The 23671-nt window shown below is 40.9% G+C and overlaps 1 protein-coding gene across 9 annotated transcripts in view; it reads right to left on the reverse strand.

Annotated features, from left to right (window-relative positions):
• SPOCK1 (SPARC (osteonectin), cwcv and kazal like domains proteoglycan 1) overlaps positions 1 to 23671 on the reverse strand; it is a 551382-nt gene that overhangs the window by 46289 nt on the left and 481422 nt on the right. The window lies entirely within an intron of this gene.

Below are 23671 nucleotides of genomic sequence, written 5' to 3' on the forward strand. Positions count from 1 at the left end.
ATATTTAATAGAACACAGATAAACCCTAAGAGGATAATTAGTTCAACTACTTTCAAGAAGTAGAAGAAAGGGAGAAGGGGAGGGAAGATGGAAAAAGGGGAAGAGAGAGCAAGAAGGATTATGTTAACTTAATAAAATGGATAACATTTCTAAATAACAGAATAATTATACACACACATGCTCTCCCACACACAAAGATAATAGAGCATGTGGTGAAAATAAAACATAAAGGAAAATGAAACATTAAAAAATGGCAGAGTTGACAGGACTAAACGAATTTATGCCAAGAAATCTAAATGGGTTAAACTCACTTCTTAAAGATTCTGTTTTCAGACCAGGTCACAAAGTAAAGCCTAATTCCATACTGATTACATGTGACATGACAATGGCAAAGTGATCTGGAAAGGTAGCTGCTAGATAGGTTTTGACCCCCAAATTCTACTTTGGGTCTATGTAATATACAGATATACGCACATGTGAAATGACATACACAAGGTTAGTCAGTGCAGCATTGTGTGACACAGCGAAAGGCTGCAGACAAAATGCCTATGGTTCAATTAATTATAGTACCTCCACCCAATGAAAACTATACAGCTATTTATATATATGAAAGGATCTCCAAGATATATTAACTGAAAAGGGTACAGAACAGTGTGTATGATATGCTACATCTGTATACAAAGGAGGACAAGTAAGAATCTCTGTATTGGCATCTAGACACATCAAGCTCTTCAAGGATGGAAACACACACTCACGTGCCCACACACACACTAATAATAATAATGGCTTTTGTTTTGGGGGGAGGTGGAAGCTGGACAAATGATGGTCAGGAAACAGAGGCATAGTTGTTTCTGTATTCCTTTTAATAATTTTTTTTTTTGGCATGGGCAGGTACCGGGAGTCAAACCCGGGTCTCCGGCATGGCAGGCAAGAACTCTGTCACTGTGCCACCATTGCCTGCCTGTTCTAGTTTGCTAGCTGCCAGAATGCAACACACCAGAGATGGATTGGCTTTTAATAAAAGGGAATTTGTTTTGTTAGTTCTTCAGAGGAAAGGCAGCTAACTTTCATCTGAGGTTCTTTCTTACGTGGGAAGGCTCAGGGTGATCTCTGCTGGCCTCTCCAGGCCTCTGAGTTTCAACAGCTTTCCCCGGGGTGATTCCTTTCTGCATTTCCAAAGGCCTGGGCTGAGCTGCAAGCGCAGAGATGAGGTATACTGAGCTGCTTGGGCTGTGCTATGTTGAGTCTGTCATTTAAGCAACAGCCAATTAAATCAAACATCATTCATTGCAGCAGGCATGTCTCCTAGCCGACTGCAGATGTAATCAGCAACAGATGAGGTTCACATGCCATTGGCTCATGTCCACAGCAACAGAACTAGGTGCCTTCACCTGGCCAAGTTGACACCTGAACCTAGCTACCACACTGCCCTTTAATAATTTTTAAATAAGAGGTATTTTTAAATGCCTCTTCAAAAAAATTAATGTCTGTTTCTTTTCTGTCTCCCCCACCAAACCATGCACTACTTGAATGCAGAGACTGTGTGTCCTACTCAGAGCTTAAGGCACAAAGCAACACAGGGGGCTAGTCAGTATTTGTTGGATGAATGAATGAATGAACAAATGCAGTTCAGGGCCATTGCCCAGAGGAGGCAGAAAGCTTGAGTGAGATGACCTCAAGAGACTTGTTAGCTGTGTAACTCAAGACTTTGCACCAATCCATCAGTTTTACTGCCACATGCTAACATTTTTCTTTTTAGCCCAAAGGGAAAAAAAAATCCCTCAACACAGGATTTTTTAATCAACGCAATCTGTGTGCTGTTCTCCTTCCTGCCCTGTGACCTTGAGCAGGTCTAATTCAATTCCAGCATAGTCTGACTCAGACACTCTGGGGATACAGAGATGATGAAGACGTGGCCCTGGCCCAGTGCTCGGCACCCCCTCACTTTACATGTAGAAGGAGAGGACTCTCCTTCCATTGAGTTGGTGGAATTTTAAACAGGGAAGACATTCGTCATTTTCTTTCTCCAAGTGCCCTTTCCTGGAGAATCAAGGCCCAGTTCAAATATCTGTTTCAGATGTGAAATCTTCTCGCACCACCCACCCAGGAAAACTCTCTCTCCCCCTTCCCCTCCTTGGGGCATCCCCTGGGCCCTGTACTCGCAGCGCCCCTTTTCAGTGCTCTACAACAACCCGTTTTCTCTTCTGGACTCTGAGATCCAGCACAGCAAGGAGTCTGCAGAAGCCATATCTGGACCCACTTCCAGTGTCTGGCAGAGCACCTGGTCAGAAGTACGCATTGGTATACTTATGTGAAAGAAGCAAAGGAAAGAATATGAATGCTTTGAGTTTTGTGAAAGCACTGCCCCTGTCACCATACAGGAACCAAGAATAAACATGGTGAGCAGGTCAAATAAGAAAGTGGTCAGCATGCAACTTTGCAGGAAGGAGGAGAAATTATTTCTCACCACCAAGAGAAATAATTTCCAACCAACGAATGGACTGGGGTGGGGGCAGAGAAATAATTGTGTGCCAGACACTTTAATGTTGAGTATATGTAGATACATATTGTCTCAGTGAAGGTCGGAATGCCCTGGGAGGGTGAGAACCATTATCTCCATTTCACTTTTAAGAGCATCAGGGCCTAGGTAGGTTAGGGATCTGGCCACACCCTTGCACCACAATACACACAAACTTTAAGGACGAATCTGACCATTGAACCAAGGACCAAATAATTCACACCTACGCCCTTTTATTGTACCTGCCCTGACTTACTGTGGAAAGAACGACCTAATCCTCCTATCACCGTTTCCCTTCCCCAAGGAAAGGAGTGATCAGAAGGCCTGGCAAAGAGTTCAGGGTTCCAGAGGCTGAAGTGAGGTCTGTGTACTCACAGATTGCCCACAGAGCTGCTTTCCACCTCGATCTGAACTCGCCCTGCTAATACTCGAGACCTCAGCCCAGCTTGGCAGCAGCCTGGGGATTCCTGGGATCTCATTTCCATGTTTCTTTGTGTACTGTGATTGAGAGATGCTAGAACGACTCCGCACACCTGGCTTGTTTCAGCATTGGCTTCTCATTCCTGTCTGCATAGTTACCACTAAGTAATTTAGTTTATCTGTGTCTCTGCAAGCTTATTTAGAAACCATGAAATGCTGCTTACAGAAAATTAAGCTTCATTTCTTTAAGCATCAAGCCAATAGTGCAGGCAGGAGATGGTGATTTGGAGGTAACTGGCTTATGCATATGTAAACATGATGCATTTAGCAAATTATGTAGACTTCACACTTCAGAGCATTGAAAAAAGGAAGGTACCTTCCAAGGAAACTTTAGTGCAATAGAGTCATTCTGAAAGGAATGGTTTGTAAGAATAGTTCAACTCAGAAATGAATGGAAAATAATGGTTTTCAATGTGTCGCATGGGGTGGGCATAAGCAAGGATTTGAATGAGTCTAATTTTAAGTGGTATTTAAGGTGTCTCTAAGGACCCCAAGGAATTATAGCCCATACCGTACCTTGCAATTGAATTCATAATGTGATGTGGCTGTACATTTCAAAGCCTATTTCACTGTGACTCCTTACACTCCACACAATTTCCCAGCTTGTGTTATTTTTTCCCTCGGGCATAGAGAATTCTAGGCCCACCTTGAGTTTAGAAAGCACTGGAATAGCTAGCAGATTCCTGTAATCTGGTACAGCCCTTTCCCATTCTTCTGTGGGACCATTTGCCTCAGTCTCAGCAATACATTGCACTGAGAATGTAACTACAAGTGCCATTCCAGTAAAGTTGGCATGTAGACTTTAAAACTCCTGGGCAGCTCAGGTTAGAGTACTTGGACTTGAGCGGATTCTAATTTGCAGACCAAAGTAGAGGCAGTTTAGTTGTCTGCAGGTGCTGCATCCAAGGAGCCTGCTAGCTTGCAATGCTCAAACAGACAGCTGTCGACTGCAAAGGTCTCAGGTGCACCAGTGCAGCTCAGCTTAAGTTAACATCAGGTTTACCAGTATTAATGCGAGCAGTGATGAGATGTCCCTGAAGAACACTCGCTGTTGCCAGGAACCATACCTAGCACTTTACCTTTTTTTTTTTTCTATTTAACCTTAGTGGTAATCCATCAGCGTCACTGTTAGGATTTTTATGTTGCAGATACACAGACTGAAGCTTAGAGAGGTTAAGTCACTTTTTTTGGGTTGCCACTGACTTGATGCTTATCATATGACAGGCACTATCCACGCAAACGTGACCTCATCACGCTGCCTCTGTGAGGTAGGGATTTCAATTGGTACCCATTGTGTAGACCCTGAACCAGTAGGAAGCTACATGTCTCCATTGCTGGGAAATGAGGAAGAGCTGGGGGAAGAAGGGTCTTGGAATTGCAGCAGTCAGGCTGGACTCTGTACCCAATACTTCCCCTTTCCCTCCCTTCCATCCTTCCACCATGTTTGCACGCACCTGTGATCCTACTGACAGACTTATTAACCGTCACAGCAACTCTAGAGGCACCGTCACTACTGCCATGTTATACCGGGGAGCCTGGTGCTCGGAGGAGTCACATAACCCACTTAAAGTTCAGAAAAATGTTAAATAGCAGAATCAGGGTTTTCACTAAGGCTGTCTAACTCCCACACGCTGAGACAGGAGGCCATACATTAATTAATCCAATAATTAGAGACATAGTATTAGTGGCCCAGGAGCTAGTCTAGTTAAGATTCTGGCTCAGGATGAGGAAGAAACACTGAAAAGTATAACACTTCTGTAGGTTTTATATGAGCCTCGAGTAAAATAAGCACAGGCAGCAAAAATTTAGCTGTACTATTACAACTACACTGCTTAATACAGAAAAAAAACTGGAAACAAATGTCCAATAATAGGGATTAAATTATGATTCACAAGTATGTCGGAAAACTGAGACGCCATTAAAAATTATGACAAAGAAGGATATTATAACATAGAAAATGTTTACAACATATTTGAAAATAGATTAAGAAAGTATAAATGGTTTGATCCCACTCTGAAAAATCAAATGAGTAGAGTGTGTAGACTGAGAGAGAGTGACTGAAATAGAAGCAAAGAGGTGGAGAGGGAAAGGTATACAATAAAAGGTTAATGATGGGTCTATTATGTGGGTGAATGATAGTTACTAATTTTTCTTCTTTTGCCTGTTGTTTTTAAATTTTCCATAATTAACAGATATCCATAACTTTGTTTTTTTAGGCCTATGACTTTTATGTCAGTAAGGGTAAGACAGAAATAGTCCATGGAAGCTCAGGAAAGGCTGCTGGGGAACACAGCAGCATTTCCCAGAGTGTGGAGTGTGTAGCTATTCCCAGAAAAGAATTTCATGGTCAGATTCATTTGGCAAACATTCTTTCTTTGTTCTCTTGCATTGCAGAGTCTCATGTTAAACAGAGTTTGTTTAAATTGGTTTAACCTGGAGGTTCCCAAATTTAAATGACCACAGAACACTTTTTTTATGTATAGGACACCAATTAACATCTTGCAGCTCTGAGGAACCCAGTTTGGGAAATGGTTGTCGAGAGACGTTGACTTATCCCCCACATCTATACATAGCCTAAATGTCAACCTCTCACTCCCATGAATTTCATTTCTCTAAAACCTATGACGCTGACTACATTTTTCCTCATTATATCCCCTATAAATATTTTCAGAATTTAAATAAAAGCTGGAAAAATACTCTTACTCCTTTTAGGCAAGGAGCACCTGGATGTAATTATTTCAAGTCAAAATACTTTGTAAAGCATGGAACCCTTTTTTTTTTCACTGCTGTTATTGCTTACACTGTTCAATGGCATTATCACTAAGGGTCATGATTGTATTATTATTTTTTGGGTTTTTTTGGGGGGGCTAGATCAGCAAGCCTAAGTATTATACCAGGCTTGCCAGGTGGTGAGATCACATGGAGTAGGTGTGCAGAAGGGTAGGCGTGAGGCTCTGACTTTCTGGGTTCCTGGTCGAGCCCTCTTCCTTGACCGTGGTCCTAGGTGGGGTGTGACCTACATATATTGAGGTTCACAGGTAACCTCACTGAGTTTGTGGGTGAGGGTCTCAGGGCATAAAGACTTGGGGTCTTATTGGAAATATGGCCCCACACATAATTTACCAGCGAATTAAGCCCGCTGTGCCGAGATTGTATGTGTCCGAGGTAGAGGGAGAGGAGAGCAACACTCTTAGGTCTCTCAGATCTGTCCGGAAGAGGGACTTTGTGTGATGATATCCATGAGCTTATCACCCTTAATGACTTATTTACATAGCTAAGATCCATAAATCCAATTTTCTATTTCAAGGGATGTTAAAGTCCCGACAAGAGCAATTTCACAAGAGGGTCAGAATACATCATCTTTTATTTAGTTTGCTGTGCTTTTTAAATCCTGTGTAATGATGTGAAAATCCCTAATGGCTTAGACAGAAACCACCCATTTCTCTGATGGTTATTGTTGTGCCTTCAGTAAGGGAGTCACTGAGAAAGCTTGGCAAAGTGAACAGACAAAGGCCAAACTTATTTGGAGGTGGCTTCTCGAAGATGGATAGATTCTGCTCCTGTGAAATCAGACTGGAGCTGATTCAAAAAGCCTCTTTGGGTAAAAGTGAATTCTGAAAGGCTCATTTTTCCACTTTACAAGGAGACAGCTTAAGTAGCAGTGGAGAACAATTTGTAGCATGGTTATCACATTAGTCTTGGGAAAGGAGAATCAGTCTGCTTTTTAGAGAGGAGAGCAGAAATTCAGGCATTGTGTTGGTGACAGTCACTGTTTCAGAAAGAACCATGGATATTTTGAGTGTACATCTTCCTACAAGATTCTCCTCCCCAAAACAGCAGTCAGGGCCGTAGGAAATTGTGCTTGGGATACTGTCTCCTCCTTGCTAGTTTTCAACATGGAAGAAAATGGGGCCTGTTTATGGAATATACACACAAGCAAGCATAACAGAGTACAGACGGGAGTCCTGTCCCACCCCCTGCTCTCCAGCCCTCACAGGCTGATACTAGTTCTGGGCCCTGTGTGGGGTCAAACTCCCTGGAGGTATAGGGTAGGCGGTAGGGTGCACAGAATGGGACTGGTTTCTAACACCACAGAGGTTGGGGCACCATTTCAGAACACCCTGGCACAACATGCCACGGAGCCTCACAAGACATGGCTTTGGAGCAAACTCAGCCAGACAGGAGGGACATGGCAGGACAAGAAAAGACAAAGCACTCCAGGTCTTGGAACCCAGATTTGGAGTCTGAAGGATACTCTCACTGTATATGGATAGAGTTAGCAGGTCAACTTCACTGATGAAAAGGGAGAAAACTCAGGGCAGATAAAGTTATGCGATGAGGATGCAAATGCCACACTGGAACAAGGCCATTTTTTCATTGCAAAGTGATCCCCAAAACAAACCTCTGTGTATTCCTGCTCTGGACCTTTGCAAACAAGAACATTACCACCAAGCGGCTGTGTTCTCCTCGTGAGCTATTAGATGTCACTCATGTGAATCCTGGCAAAACTATTATTTCCACCTCACAGGCTGTCAAAGTGAACACGACATCCTGCAGCACCCCAAGCACGAGCCCAGCATGTGGTGGGTGTCTGATGAGCGGATTATTCCGAGAACTCTCCCTCTCTGCCCTACTACTTTCTTAGGACTCCTCACAAGTGGGGAATTGAATGGACAACACAGTCATATGTTCAAATAAAAAAACTCAAATAGTATTTCCAAAATGAGCAGACTTAGAAATTTGTCAGTAACAGGCTCATACAAAAAAGTAGGACCAGATTGCAAGGACTGGACAGGAATAGACAATTCAGCTTAACACCAACTGGTGTCCACAAGCTGTAGAAGGAAGGAATCACCTAGTTCATGTGCAATTTTGACCACAGAGGTCAGGTGTGCTTTCCTAACCTTCTAGAAAGAAACCAGCCAATCAACCAACTTCAGGGCTTTTAAGACTTAGGACAAGGAAAAACTGCTCAGGCACCAAACGAGGCTGCCCAGGAACCAAGCCATTTGCTGTATCATCACAGAAGGGGAGAATCGGAAATACTAGCATGTAACGGCCCCAGGTGGGCAGCGCTGTGAGGGTGCCGGCAAGGTGTGAGGAGGGGAACCCGAGAGGAGTAAAGAGAAGGAAGCCGAAGGAGGGGACTTGGTTTTGTGTCCAGGTGTTGAACCGATGTGCGGACCCCCGCGTGTGTGGGGTGCTGGAGAGCTGTGGCTCCTCCTGACAACCCTGGGCAAGACCGTGGGTCCCTAAATCTGCCTGTGGCGTAGACATACATCCCCTGTTCTTTGTAGCTGGCATCGCTGCCCAGGAGAAGCAAGGACTGGGGAAAGGGGATGTGCCTCATACCTCCGGTTCCCTGGTGGGGTCGGCCTGTGGCTGGAGTTCTCAAGCCTGCCTGCTGCTTCCCTGCTCTTCCCACCGCCTGCCAAGGAGTGGGGAGTGACACCGAGAGTCCACGTGGACTGGATAAGGCGACATGTGAGATGTCCGTTTTGAGTGTGTCTCCCTACCAGACCATAAGACCGTGGCATTGTAGACGGCATATATTTCTGACTCTCTTATGGCAGCAGCTTGGCATGGTAGGACCTTAACATATAGTTGCTACTGGTGATCATTTCAGAGAGGTTGAGACTGATATTCTTGCCCCTTTTTCTGAGCCAGAGTTCCAAGGGTAAAGTTTAAGTGATTTAAAAATGTTCCAAAAGAAAACTAGGATCAAATTTTGGGATTATATGATTTCCAATACCCAGCTATGTTTGTATGGAAATAAAAATTGGGCGAGAAGCTTCTTTAACAACTTAAAAATATGTTACAATATTACAAAGAATCTTCAGACAGAACCATGAAACAGAATATATAAGCACTCTATAAAAGTAATAACTTAATGAATGTTTTATGGAACATCATACTGGAATTACTCAACCAGGGACATCATTACATTTGTTATTTTAAAAGAAAAAATAGTAAAGTTAAAGCCTCATCCCAATCATCAATGTAAGTTTCACAGGGATTAAAGGCTTAATGTAAAAGCAATTAGCAGCCTAAATTATTAGAAGAATGAAGGACACTGTAATATTAAAGCAATAAAAGAAATAAATTAATAACATTGAGCATAAAAATAAAAGGCTTCTCTTGATTAGAAGACTTGCCATGCCCTCACACTATGGACCAGAGACCTGTGAACAAGCCACAGTGCCATTGATGTACCATCAAAACAAGTTCGGCCCGAATCTTCTGCAAATTACAGTTCAACCTAAAGACCTCAAAAGCCTACAGAGAAACCCCAGGTCAGCAATGGCCCAGAACAGTGATCTCAACTAGAAGCAACTTTGCCCCCCAAGGGACATTCAGTAATGTCTGGAGGTATTTTGGATTGTCACAGATGGTCCTACTGGCATCCAGGAAGTAGAGGCATGGGATGCTGCAAGTACCCTAAGATGCACCACAAAAGAGTTTTCCAACCCATAATGACAATAGTGCCCAGGTTCAGTAGCCCTGGACTGGAGGAGAAAAAGGCATAACTCTGTGGCATTCACAACTGACCGAGTGACGCTCATGGTGATATACAGAGGAAGAAACGGATACAGGGCCAAACTTTAGGATACTGGTGGAAAGTGGAAAAATCACTGGGTTAATTCCACTATAAAATGCATCCATCTTTATTTTGCATGCAGTTGTAGTCTGCTCCTTCCTTTTACTCTATCCACCTCCCTCAAATATCTCTTATGGTGATAATGAACAATTACAACCCTTGGGAAGGTATAATGACAGCTTATTAAATATATGGATAGAAGTGTACGGATCTCTAGACCCACAAAGGGATAACTGATGAGACAGAGCCACCTATGCCCCTCCTCAGTTGAAAACTAAAGAATATGTGTCCCCTCTCCTCCTTTTCCTTATGTACATCTGAAACTCCTTTCAGAGGTATATTTTGTTTGTTTTTTGTCTACTTATTGTCAAAAGATATATAAGGTATATAAGAATCTTATTTTTAATGTATATTTTACCTTGTTTACAATTATTGGTCTCCCTTTTTTCCAAATGTATGCCTGAATCAGTTTTAAAATGAAAAAACTTCAAAACAACCATGTTACTATAAACAATATTAAAAGACAAGTTAGAAAACAGTTTGAAAAAAGGCAGAGTCAATATTCTTAATATACAAAGAGTTCTTTCAAATCAATAGGAAACCCATTAAGAATGTAATTGAAAAATCGACAAAAGACATGAACAGCTACTCCAGAGAAAGAAGAGATACAAATAGCTAATAAACACACACTCACACACACACAAGTGTTCAACCTCAGTAGTAATAAAAAATGTAAACAGAAATAACAATGAAATACTACACCACACTTATAAAATTGGCAAACATTAAAATTATAACTGCTACTCATAGACTTGTGGGGTAGTATGAGAGTGTAAATGATCCAATCTTCCTGGAAATCATTTTAATGATGGGTAATTTTAAAAATAAATTACTGGCTTCTAATAATAAAGGCTATACCTGCTTGGGAGTAAAGTTTATAAAATACTGAAAACATAAAAATGAAAATCTGAATAGCCTATCATTTCAACACCTGAGAAACATAAACAATCCTTTAACATTTTCCCTGCTGTTTTATAGGGTGTTTATCTGAGTGTGTATACCACATACATACATGTATTGTACACACAGTTTGGTACCTTGCCCCTTCTCACTTACTATTGTATTATGAGTACATTCCTCTACCATTGCATTATCTTTAAAAGATGATAATTTATGGTTGTATAATATGACAGCATATGGATGTGTTTGTATAATTAACCATCCCCCCGCTATTGGACATGTAGGTTTTTCACTCTTTTATTTTTGGTCTGTTAAAGCAATGCTGTAAAGAACATTGTGCTGGTTTGAAAGGAAGTATGCCCCCTAGAAAAGCCATGTTTTAATCAAAATCCCATTTCATAAAGGTAGAATCATCCCTATTCAATACTGTATGTTTGAAACTGTAATCAGATCATCTCCCTGGATGATGTGATTTAGTCAAGAGTGGTTGTTAAACTGGATTAGGTGACGACATGTCTCCACCCATTTGGCTGGGTCTTGATTGGTTTCTGAAGTCCTATAAAAGAGGAAACATTTTGGAAAATGGGAGATTCAGAGAGAGCAGAGAAGAATGACACAGCCACGAGAAGCAGAGAGTCCACCAGCCAGTGACCTTTGGAGATGAAGAAGGAAAACTCCTCCTGGGGAGCTTCATGAAACAAGAAGCCAGGAGAGAAAGCTAGCAGATGACGCCTTGCTCACCAAGTGCCCTTCCAGCCGAGAGAGAAACTGTGACCGTGTTCACCATGTGCCTTCTTGGATGTAAGAGAGACCCTGAACTTCATCAGCCTTCTTGAACCAAGGTATGTTTCCCTGGATGCCTTAGATCGGACATTTCTGTAGACTTGTTTTAATTGGGACATTTTCATGGCCTTAGAACTGTAAACTAGCAACTTATTAAATTCCCCCTTTTAAAAGTCATTCTGTTTCTGGTATATTGCATTCTGGCAGCTAGCAAACTAAAACATCATTGTACTTTAACCTCTGTCTGAATCTTCAATGATTGATACTTCCCTAGGTTATTCCTAGAATGACAGATAATAAATGTATTTTCAGACAAACAAAAACTGCAACAACTTGTCACAACAGACCCTCATTATAGGAATTTCCAAAGCATATACTTCAGCAGAAGGAACATGACCCCATTAGAATTTCTGATGTTCAGAAAGTGACGAATGCCAAAGAAAAAAGCAAATATGTAGGGAGAAGTAAATAAATATTAACTACATAAAACAATAACCTCTTGGAAGTTAAAAAATATAGAATTCAAACACATATCAACAATACATTTTTTTTTTTTTTTTAAAGACAGAGAAGGAAGGAAGGATAGAAGGAAGGAAGGGAGGAAGAAAGGGAAACATCTTTAAACATTTTCTTGTTTTATTATATTTTGTTTGTTTGTTTGTTTTTTTTACATGGGCTGGGGCCGGGAATCGAACCGAGGTCCTCCGGCATAGCAGGCAAGCACTCTTGCCCGCTGAGCCACCGCGGCCCGCCCTCAACAATACATTTAAGAGCATGCTAGTGTCCTGAGGTCCTTTCCCATGCTGTCTGGAGGACGCAGAAGTACTAACTAATTCTAGACTCTGATAAGTATGCATATTAAAATTTTGGATTACTCATTATAGAACTAAAGTGATTAACTTCAAACCTGATGGGGAAAAAACAAATTAGAATTAGGAAAAAACAGTCCAAGAGAAGGAAAGAGAGAGACAAAAAGAAACATGGAAAAGGCAAAACAAATAAAAAGCAGAAGATATTAATAAGAAAGTTGAATTTCCATAAATAATTTGTGGCCTGAATGCTTTGGTGAGACATGGAAGATAACGGAAGATGAAAACAAAACCCAGCTATTTACTATTAACAGATGCCTAAAACGAAAGGATAAAGAAAGTTAAATACAAAATGATTAAAAAGATATACTTGGTACATACTAAGTAAAAACTACAGTAGCTTATTATTAGAAACTTCAAAATTCTAATATCAGGATTCTTTATTGGAATTTAAAGCAAAAACAGATTACAGTAAATAGAGTCAAAATACAAAGAGAAGAGGTTCAGATCAAGAGGTTGGCAAAGTCATTCAAAACATGTATGCATTTAACAATATAGCTTCAAAATTTATAAAGCAAAAATTGACAGAGGTACAGAAAAAATAACCTTCATCTTTATTCAATTAAGAGATTAAGAAATATCTATTACTGAGCAATAGACTAAGCAGAAAATAATCCATACAATTTTCAAGATTTCAACAATACAAACAATTGTCTTGAGGAAATGGAGATAAAACACACACACAAAACTAAACTGTACATAATGGACATATACTAAATACATACCAAGTTTGTCCTTTAAAACTACTAATAAACTTCTTAAGTCTTTGATGATACAAATAAAGGAAAAAGAGAAGCCCCACACACAAAAACAAAATCAGGAATGAAAACAGGATCATCAATATAGATGTTGCAGATACTGCAAAGATGAAGCTAAAAGAAAAAACGATGGACATTTCAATAAATGGCTTGGAGACCAATGGTTATTAGAAAAGTACTTAAAATTGGACACGTACCATATGTGACACTGTGTGTGTGTGTGTGTGTGTGTGTGTGTAATACATCTTCATGAATGAGAACTTCCCCTTGGTGTACTTCTAGCTCTTTCCCCTGGTAACCCAATAAGGTGGCACGCCAACTGCTTTGCTATGCTACACACGTATAGTAAAAATGACCCCTGGCTAGTAAATTGCGTCTAGATTGGGAAAGCTTGAAATCCTCACAGGAATGCATGGTTTTGGGCCTCCGAGTACAGTGAATCTTCTAACTGGCACCATCCCCATGGGGACCCGAGGAGCTACTGAGTAAGCGGCTGTTAGAAGAGGCCTCAGCTCATGTAGGGTGTGAGTCTTTCAAGGCAGCCCAGGCCAGCCTCATACGAATCTTGAGTCTTTGTCTTATCTCTGGGAGGCCAAACTAAGAAAGTACCTGAATGACTAGAAGTCTGGTTGCAAAGACTCTTGCAGAAGAGAAATGTTTAGTGCAGCCCTACTGAGGAGCTGTGGTTCCTGTGTCATATCCTTCTCAGTCGACTGGAACAAGGATTGTCTTGTGAGTCTGTACGTTTCATTGATCTAAAAAAGACCTCCTAGTTGGTTTTGCAATATACAAAAGTCATTCCAGGTGTTCTGCACATGTAACCATGAAAGGAAACATAATAAATCATTCAGAAGAAAATAGAATATCTTTGTGACTTCAAGGCAGAGAAGGATTTTTAAAGTAAAACCCCAAAAGTGCAAACAATAGGAAATGTTGGAATTTTGACAATATTAAAATGAGTAATTTCTAAGTATTAAAATATAGCATAAGTAGAGTATAAAGAAAAAGCCCAGAAACTCGGAGAGGGCATTTGAAGCACAGACACAGCTGAAGAAGATTTAGTATTCAGAACAGAATACTCCTATTAATAAATAAGGAAAAGGCAACTCAATTCAAAAATCGGCAAAAGACTGGAACAGGCATTTAATGAATTAGGAAACAATAATGACCAATAAATATAAGAAAAGATGCTCATAAAAGCCAAAGAAAACCACAGTAAGATACCATTTCACACACATCAGTTTGGCAAAAGTAAAACTAAAAATAAGAAACAGAAGGGAGGTGTTAGGATGTGAAATAACCAGAACTTACAGACTGATGATATGAGTGTATCAGTGAGTGTATCATTCACTGATGATATGAGTGTAAAATGGAACAATCACTGTGGAACACAATTAGGCATTTCTAGTAAAGTTAAAAATGAAATGAGTATTTGTTATACATTTCAGCAATTTCATTTCTAGGCCACCGCCCTAGAGAAAAACTTTGGCAAATATATACCTGGCGACATGTATAAGAATGCTAATAACAGTGTTGTTTTATGATAGGAAAAAAAAAAAGGGAAAGAGGATGTCCATCAAACAGCAGATTCTGTTACTGAATTGCTGGTGATTTACAATGTTGAAGACTCTGTAACAGTGAATGGGACTGACAGCCAGCTGTAAGCAACAGCAGCAAAAATAAATCTCATGAATGTAGCACCTGAGTAAAAATACGTGTAATTTCAACTACTAAAATGTTCTAAAATAAGCAAAACCATATGAGATATCATTAAGGGATACAAATATCTGTCCAACTAAAAAGGAAATTAATGGATCTCAGAGTGGGGAGGAAAGAATTTGGGACCAGGGAATAACACAAGGTGAATTCAAAGTTGATGGTCATGATCTACTTCTGAATGTTGCTGGTAGATGCACGGGTGTTGCTCATTATAATCTGTACATGTTTCACTGGTAAAGAGACTATCTACTTTATATTAAATAGAAATAATTCTAACAAATTAAAAATAATAAACCTGCCAGTTAGAGACGTTTATTCATGGAGGTGAGTCTGGCCCTGACCCTACCAACAACAGTAGGATGTCCGGGAGGGAACACCAGTCTGTGAATTAGAAAATGCCAACATGGGATGTGGTTATTCTACATAGATCACTCAGATCATTCTGGTTATATTCAACATCCCTGGCATTAGTCTAAAGTATTTATTCTTTGCTTAGGGGTGAAGAAGGAAATATTATCAGTTGATTGGTACTGCTGGAGACGCACCCTTGGTTTTCCTTTAAATACCCAAATGTCTCACTGAGAAAACAGCTATGGTGACTTGAAAGAGAAAGATCTATACTGACAGAAATGTTCGCTTGATGCAGAAGTTTTAACTCTAGAAGAAAAAAAAAATTACTGGAAGTAACCATGTGGCAGGTTATATTTTCCAAAGATGGCCAAAACGTCCTTATAAAGTGGCCCTGCCACAACTTACATAGCGAGGTGTGGTCTGAACTTGGACAGAGCTTTGTGACTGGGCCGACTCACAGAGAGCGAGGGAATGGCGCTCTGTGACTTCCGAGTCTAGATCCTAAGAGGTGATAGAGTATTGCTTCTGCTTGTCTGTCTGTCTGTCTCTCTCCCTCTTTGACCTTAGAATCCAGTTGCCAAACTGTGAGGAAGTCCAAGAGATGTCATATGGGGGCCTTCCTACAGCAAGTATCAAAGCCAAAACGTGAATGAGGGACCCTTCAGGATGGCCCCCGCCTAGTCCCCATCTGACTGCAGCCCAGTGAGGGACCCCAAGCACCAACCACCCAGCTGAGCCCTGTCAACCCACAGAACCATGACAAACACTAGCAATAAATGACTGTTGTATTTTATGCCACTAAATTAGAGTACGTTTTTGTACAAGAATACAGAACTGGAATAAATTAAGATTTTAAGCTCTCCGAGGCAAGTAGAGGAAAGACGATGTAGAATATTAACTTGATACCAGAAATCCAGGATTTGAAATGCAGCCCTGTCACTAGCTAGCTGTGTCACTGGTGATCCTCTGTGAGCCTCAGTTTCCCCAAGTGAAAAATTACAGATTAATATCAATTTATACCTTTCAGGGTTTTTAGAGTATGAGATTCGCTATCACATGAAAACCATAGTGTATACTGTGCACAGGAAACACTTAGCAAATGGTAGCTACTGATCCTTCTACTAAGGGCATTTGACCATCCCCTTCTGTGCCTGCTCCATCCCTCTGTGAGTCCTGGACAGAATTCTCTGCTGCTCATTGGCCAAGAACTCATCAACTGTCTCTGCAATGCTCTCATGAGAGGCCATTTGGTTCGACTCGTATGTCATTATTTTCGCTTCGTCTCCCATTCCTTAAAGATGGTCGTGGCTCCCAGACAGAGAAGCCCAGCAAGTAAGAGAAGCAGCTCAAGGTCATGGCCAAGAGCACAGACTCTGGAGCCTGATGACCTGAGTTTGAATCCTGGCTCCGAGTTCTAATCCTGGCTCTTGCTAACTTCATAATCTTGGATGATTTGTATAATTTCTGTGCCTCAATTTCTCCATCTAAAAGATGGAACTAATAGTGGTATCTACCTCATTGAGTTATTATGAGGATTAAATTAAAAGAATTAACATCTGTAGTGCTTAGAACCTTGACTGGCACACAGCATGCTCTTCATAAGCATTGGGAGCCCTTGGCCACTAAGTTACAGGGACATGAGACTTATTTTGGTAATGCAAGAAGTAGTCCTTAATAAAAACAGAAAGGTTGGCTTTATTCCCAACCAGCCACCCACCCGAGAGCAGGAACTGGGGTTTGCCCAGGGGACTGTGTGCCTCTCCAGTGACAGGTTAGAAAGAAAATCCTGGGGCCATTGCTTGACAGCCCCTTGGAACAGCTCTGAAGGCAGAGTGTGCTATGCTAGCAGCTGTACTTTTAAAGTCTGCAACACACGACAACAAGCGCTCCAAATAATTGACATGAAAAGTGTGACTCATATACCAGACAGTGCCTAGAAGAACAGTTTAGAAAATGAGAAACAAATTGTGCTACAGATGGAGAGAAGGTGCACTCACGAAGGCATCCTTTCTTCTGCATTGCAGAGCCCAGACTTGTTCAATACCCTAATTATAACACAGGAGAAAGAATGCCAGTTCTTTACCATCCTAAGTAACGCTCATCTGCTGTCCCTTTACCCTTTCTGCTTTCCTAGAAATGAAGGAGAACAGACCTGATGTGGCTCTTTTAAAGGCTTGTTCTACTCCAATAGCCTGAGTTATCGTTAGCAGGAAATGCTTCTATAGCACAATGCAAGTAAAGGTAGTAAAATTCACATAACCATAACAGGCTACATGGTGAAACTGAATCTAATTAGTAAGCATCAGGATGGTATTCCTTGCTAAGTTTAACACTTTCATTGTTTGCTATTTCAGGAAATCTGTAGAAAATTTCAGACCTGCAGCCTACCAGGGTGTACCTCCTATTAAGCCGCTTTATGTTAATAAGTTAGTGTCTCTGAAGTTCAAGTACCAGACAGCTCCCTAAATGACAAGAAAGCAAACTGTCTTTTAAGCAGCAAAATCCAGCAGTGCAGGTACTGCTGTCTGGATAAAGCTGGCACAGAATGAGAGAGTAGGACCAAGGGTGACCCGTCTAATTAAAATTATGTTCAGCTGCTGATCTGCCACATAAACGCATTCCATAAGTACTAAATTGTATCAGTTTACTGAAAAACAGTTACAATTGACTGCTCATTTCTTGTTAAATCCAACATTGATTTAAAGCTGAGATCTTGGAACTTCGCTGAGATTAATGAAATCTCTCTGGGTCTTTGGAATAAAAAGAGACTGACCTCCGACCCATAGAAATGTTTACGGTCTTAATGCACAGCATGGGAGAAAATGTCTCTGATCTACAATGTCAACACCTTAATCCTGAAAAACTAATGACTCTTGTTTTGTAGACCAATCCCTAGGAAGGGGGCCACCTGGCATGTAAGAGGAGATCCAGAAGCTAGGCAGGGAAAATAAAAAGATTGAATATTGGTCTCATGATATGTCAATCATCTCTACCATGCAGGTGAGATAAAACTGAGGGCATCACTGAGCTTGGAAGGAGGACCTTAACAGCAAGCCCAATAATAGTGAGAAAGAAACCTATACCTAAAGCATCTGCCGTGTGCTAATACACCTTCATCTCTATCACCCCCTTTCAATTAATTCATTCAACATTCAATTAGCAGACATTTCTTGCGCATCTATTATGTTCCAAGGGCTGTTCTACTTCTCCAGTTGTAAATAAAACATAACTCCTATTTTCAAAGACAAGAGGCACAAGAAGATAAAGAGGAAATTCCAAAACTCCACGAAAAGTGCTACAAAAGGGTACCGTGAGATAACTGTTGTTCCATTTCACAGATGTGGAAACAGGTTCAGTGAGGTCGCAGCTTTCCAGCAATGGAAGCAAGATTGCAATCCAACCCTGTCTGTCTTCAAAGCCTGTGATGTTTCCATACCATCATATAGCCTCCATCTAGCTGCAGGAGGGAGAAGAAACTAGGGGAGCAGGGGTGGAGGCATCTCCCCTTGGGACTACACGGCCAAAGGTTACTGGGCTCAGGGAGTAACCCATAAAAAAAAAAGTGAGGAAGCTGGCCTTGAATGGTGAAACAGCTGCTAAATGGGAGGATGAAATTCAGAGTAACATGCCCGCAGTGGTGAATTTCTACATACCTGAGGTCATCTAGCGCTCCAGGCAGGACTTAAGAGGGAGTGAGGTTGGCCTGGGAAAGAACCAGATAAAGAAGAAACATCTATGCTCAGTGTGGTAGGGACCAGGGCAGGAACCACATCCCAGCTCCACCAAGGACAGGCAAGAGAAGTCTACACTAAAATATAGGACTCGGCAACCAGCTTTCCTGACCCTGGGAATCCCCCGAGGCCTAGAGCAGGATGAATTCAAAGCTGCCTCCCAGTCGCTGGTCTGAGCAACCTCTCACCTGGCTCACGGGGAACAGAGAAGACCAGCAGCCTGAAAGTGCATCAGGGCATCCAGCCAAGTCTCTATGTCTAAATCACACAGAGTGCAAATTCTCTAATACCTAACACAGTACCTACCTGGTACACAGGAGGCATTTAATAAATATATTTTGAATGAAGAGATACATTCTTCACTTTGATAACATAAATTAACCTGTTTTACGACAATTACATTTCCTGAAGAACTCATACCCAGCTGACAAAATCTGGAATTCAGGTCAAGCTATGTGGAGGACAATGGTCACCAAAGGCTGCAGTGACAATGGCCAAAATTCCTAATGAGGGCTGCAGGGTTCCAGGGCCCCTCTTTCACAAACTTGAGATTTTTGACTTATGCTCATTCCATCTTTTTGCACTTGATTCTTTTATTAGTGTGTGTGTGTGTGTAAATACAAAGATGAATCACAGAAATAGCAGCCTCAGAGAAAATAGGCAGACATACCCCAATTTATACATATAACAGTCATGAGAAATAATAAGGCCAAAGTATAAAAAAGCTGTAGTGAGTTACCGATAGAGAAATCCTAAAGTGGAGTCTTTTGTAGAACCAATAACCCCTCTCTAGAATAGCGCTGTCCAAGACTTTCTGTGATGATGGCAATGTTCTGTATCTTAAAAATCCAGTATGGCACCACCTACCCTGTGTAGCTATTGAGTACCTGAAATGTGACTATGATGAGCAAGGGACTATACTTTAAGTCTTATTGAATTTCAATAGATTCAATAGCTATTAAATTTCAATAGCCACATGTGGCCAGTAACTATCATACTGGACAACATAGCTGCAGATTTACTGAATGGTTTGGTTAAAGGGTACATGAATAGAGTAGATCTGCCCAAGCATGGAGATGCTCCTTCTGATGATCCCTACTGCAGCCAGATTAGCTTACTAAGTGGCCTGTTCACCTGTGCTCTTCTCTCCTGCCCCATTACCCATGACCCCTTTTGTGCCCCTCACTCTCTCTAAAACGTGAGCAGGCAGGGAGCTTAACCTCACTGGAGATCTTGTGGCTATACTGCTGAAAAGCCTGCTGGGCAAGGAACTAAGGAAGACGCTGGGAGAAGTGGGTGTATATGAAGCAATGTTGTCCGAATGAACTTGTCACCCTTAAACTCCTGTCTCCTTCTGATTTCAGGAAGCCAACTTCTCCCATTTCCCCCAGAAATGCTGTGGCTGAAGGGTGGGAATTTTCTGCTTTGTGGTACCCACATCTCCTCTGTTCTTCTGTTTAAGTCAGGGTGACTGATACATCAAAGAGTCCAGTTGTCAAAGGAGACTTGTCAGAGTTCTGAATCCCCCTGTGGGATGCAAGTTGTTTCCCCAGGAACAGAGGTAAAAGGCTGAATGAGTGACAATTACACTGACAGGATGCAAGCTCTAAGGCCATGTGAAACAGAGTAGAAAAATAATCTTGGTTGGACTCTCTCTGGGAAAAATGCCATGTCCCAGAGGAAATGCAATTCATATCACTATCATCTGCTGATTCTAAATGACAGAATATAGCATCTGGCATAGGATGTGCACTGGAGAAGAAGGCTCCATCCAGCATTTTAACAAGAGGCTGGTGGCTTTGGGCATGTTCACAAACACATCTGATGGTCCCTTAGGGCAGCAGGTGGCCCTTGAGGTTGCTCCCAGCTCCCTGAGGACACCAAGTGACACTGTATGTACTGATAAGAATGTTTCCTTGCCCGTCACCACCCTTGGGGGTGAGTTTGATACCCCATACCATTGCTTCACGTAGAAAAGTTGCAGGTGGGTCATGGGGTAGAGGGAGTAGTGACCTACATACCTCTCCACCATCCACGCATCCAAAGGTTCTCTGGAAATGAGACTGACTTCAGAGGGGTGATTGACAGAATCAATACATAAGTGGACAGATAAAAAGGCTCTTGCAGAGACCTGACTCCGGAATGAGAGCAATTAGTGGTAACTAATAACCTGTTTAAAGGCATTGACACAACCAGACAAGCAACGTGTCAATCAGCAAAGGAAGTGGTCGATGTGGAACCAAGAAGAAACGAGAGCTTGAGAAGTAAGTACTGGCCACTGAAGCACTCCTGGAAGGAGATGGAATCTTAGTCTATGGCTGGTCATCTAAGTATGACCAACCCTGTATGAAGATTAGTAATCCCAAGCTGTCTAAACTGGGGGGTAGGGGGTGTGTTTTGTGGGTTAGGGGCTTTCTCCAATCAACTTGAATCCCCTTGCTCTGATTCCCTGATCACCTACAACCACTAATTATAATCCGGCTCTCGCAGACTTTGCCTAGAGGGAGAGAAGAGCTGGCTTATGGTCCGAGTTTCTACCTGTTGGATGGCTGCCCAGATCTGATAAGCTATCTTGTTTCTGGTTAATATCACAGTCTCTTGAGAGCTTAATGTGACCTCATCCGTGAGGGACTGACCATTCTCAAAGGGCAAATAACACCAAGTTTCAGATGCAAAGCTATATCCAAACATTCAGATTGTGGTAAATTCATGGACATATAAATTCCATTGTACCATCTTCTAGTTGTACACAACCAGTTGGTTTCACTAATGATAAATCTATATTATTTTACTATTAATAATTATAATAGCTATAATTTAGTGTCTACACCGTACCAGATACTGTAAATCACCTATTTTTGGGGGGGGGTGGATTTTAATTGCACTTAATATGTGAACTGAAGATTAAATTTAGGGAAATAACATTTGTATTTTTTTTTTAGCTTAACCATGGGCATATTTAAATAAAGCATCTATATAATCAGTATAAAGCCTGTGTTTGAGCAGTAAGGCTCATAAATCAATTTAAAATTAAGGCAACAAGGAAAAAGTCTATAAATTCAGACAGCAAAGTTCTTAAATTCTAAGTGTTAACTTAGATATCATTTGATCAGCTGTCAAAAACATGAATGTTCTCAAAATATCAAGTAGAAAGTTCTTACAAATATCTGCATTTTGCTATAGCAATGACCTATGTTACTAAGTATTTTACTGATTCCAGGAAAATATGAAGATACAAATGTTTTTACAACTTAGATATGAAAATCGTAACCACCTAAAATGATTATCTTAATTACTTTATCCACAGGCATATTAAAATAAAAAACTAAATAATCATTGTAAAGCCTGTTTGTACAATATGTTTCATAAACAAATTTAAAATTAAAGCAAGGAAGGAAAAAGAATCTATGGATACAGATATCAGTTTCTTAAGTTCTAAATATTAAACACTATCTTAAATACCATTTGTGTAAATCACCATATTGACTAGTGTTCAAAACAGCCCTCCTGAGGTACTATGTGTTTATCCTTTTTAAACAGTGGAGAGCTGAGAATCAGCGAAGGTAAGTAACTTGCCCAAGACTTTCTAAGGGGAAGAGCTGGGATCAGACCTTGGTTCTGTCTGGATCTCGTGCACAACCAACGTCAGCTGTAATTTTCAAATTTGGTTTGGCAGAGGGTACTCCAAGAGATAAGCTAGAGACCAAGAGGGAACAGTCCATTAGCTTCTATAGAAAAGGTACTAGATTAGGAGGTTTGGTTTTGTTTTCTGAAAGTTAAATTTGTCTTGTTTTGTGCTGAAATTTGCCTCCCAAAGAAAGTATGTGAGAAGAGAAGGGAAATGTGCACTCAGAAACAAGATGAGTTGGAAAGCTTCTGCTATGTCATGAAACCAACAAGCACTTTCTATAAATCAAAAATGTACTCTTTTGAAGTTGGACTTGTGTTCTGAAGGATTTTCTTTAATGAGTTAAAAAAACTGTATCATCAACTTCTGTCCTTTAGACCAAAATTCTTGACAGCTGAACTCATATACACCGTGAGCGCTTAAATATATACATATAGGTTAGAATGATGGGTCAATGGATGAGTAGATGAAGTGCTACTATCCTGCTGTTCTAGTTTGCTAGCTGCCGGAATGCAATATATCAGAAACAGAACGGCTTTTAACAAGGGGAATTTAATAGGTTGCTAGTTTCTAAGGCTGAGAAAATGTCCCAATTAAAACAAATCTGTAGAAATATCCAATCTAAGGTATCCAGGAAAGATACCTTGGTTCAAGAAGGCCGATGAAGTTCAGGGTTTCTCTCTCATCTGAAAGGACATATGGTGAACACGGCGCCATCTGCTAGCCTCTTCTCTCCTGGCTTCCGGTTTCATGAAGCTCCCTGGGAGGTGTTTTCCTTCTTCATCTCCAAAGGTCACTGGCTCGTGGACTTTGCTTCGTGGTGCTGCAGCATTCTGTCCTCTCTCTGAATCTCATTTATTCTCCAAAGAATTTCCTCTTTTATAGGATTCCAGAAACTTACAAAGACCCAGCCAAATGGGTGGAGACATGTCATCACCTAATCCAGTTTAACAACCACTCTTGATTGAATCACATCTCCAGAGAGATGATCTGATTAAGTTTCAAACATACAGTATTGAGTAGGGATTATTCTGCCTTTATGAAATGGGATTTAGATTAAAACATGGCTCTTCTAGGGGAGATACATCCTTTCAAACCAACACATCTGCCATTCCTCATGATAATAGACATTAGCTGGTGACCCTACAGTTATCTAACTACTGCTTTATGATTTATTTAGCATTTATTCCACAAATATTTATTTTTGAACAAATGACAGTTTAAAGAGCTGATCCAAGGTGACTCAACACAGTTTAAGGAACCATCAGTGACTATG

The sequence above is a fragment of the Tamandua tetradactyla genome, chromosome 20 (genome assembly GCF_023851605.1).
Source record: "Tamandua tetradactyla isolate mTamTet1 chromosome 20, mTamTet1.pri, whole genome shotgun sequence".
Lineage (NCBI taxonomy): Eukaryota > Metazoa > Chordata > Mammalia > Pilosa > Myrmecophagidae > Tamandua > Tamandua tetradactyla.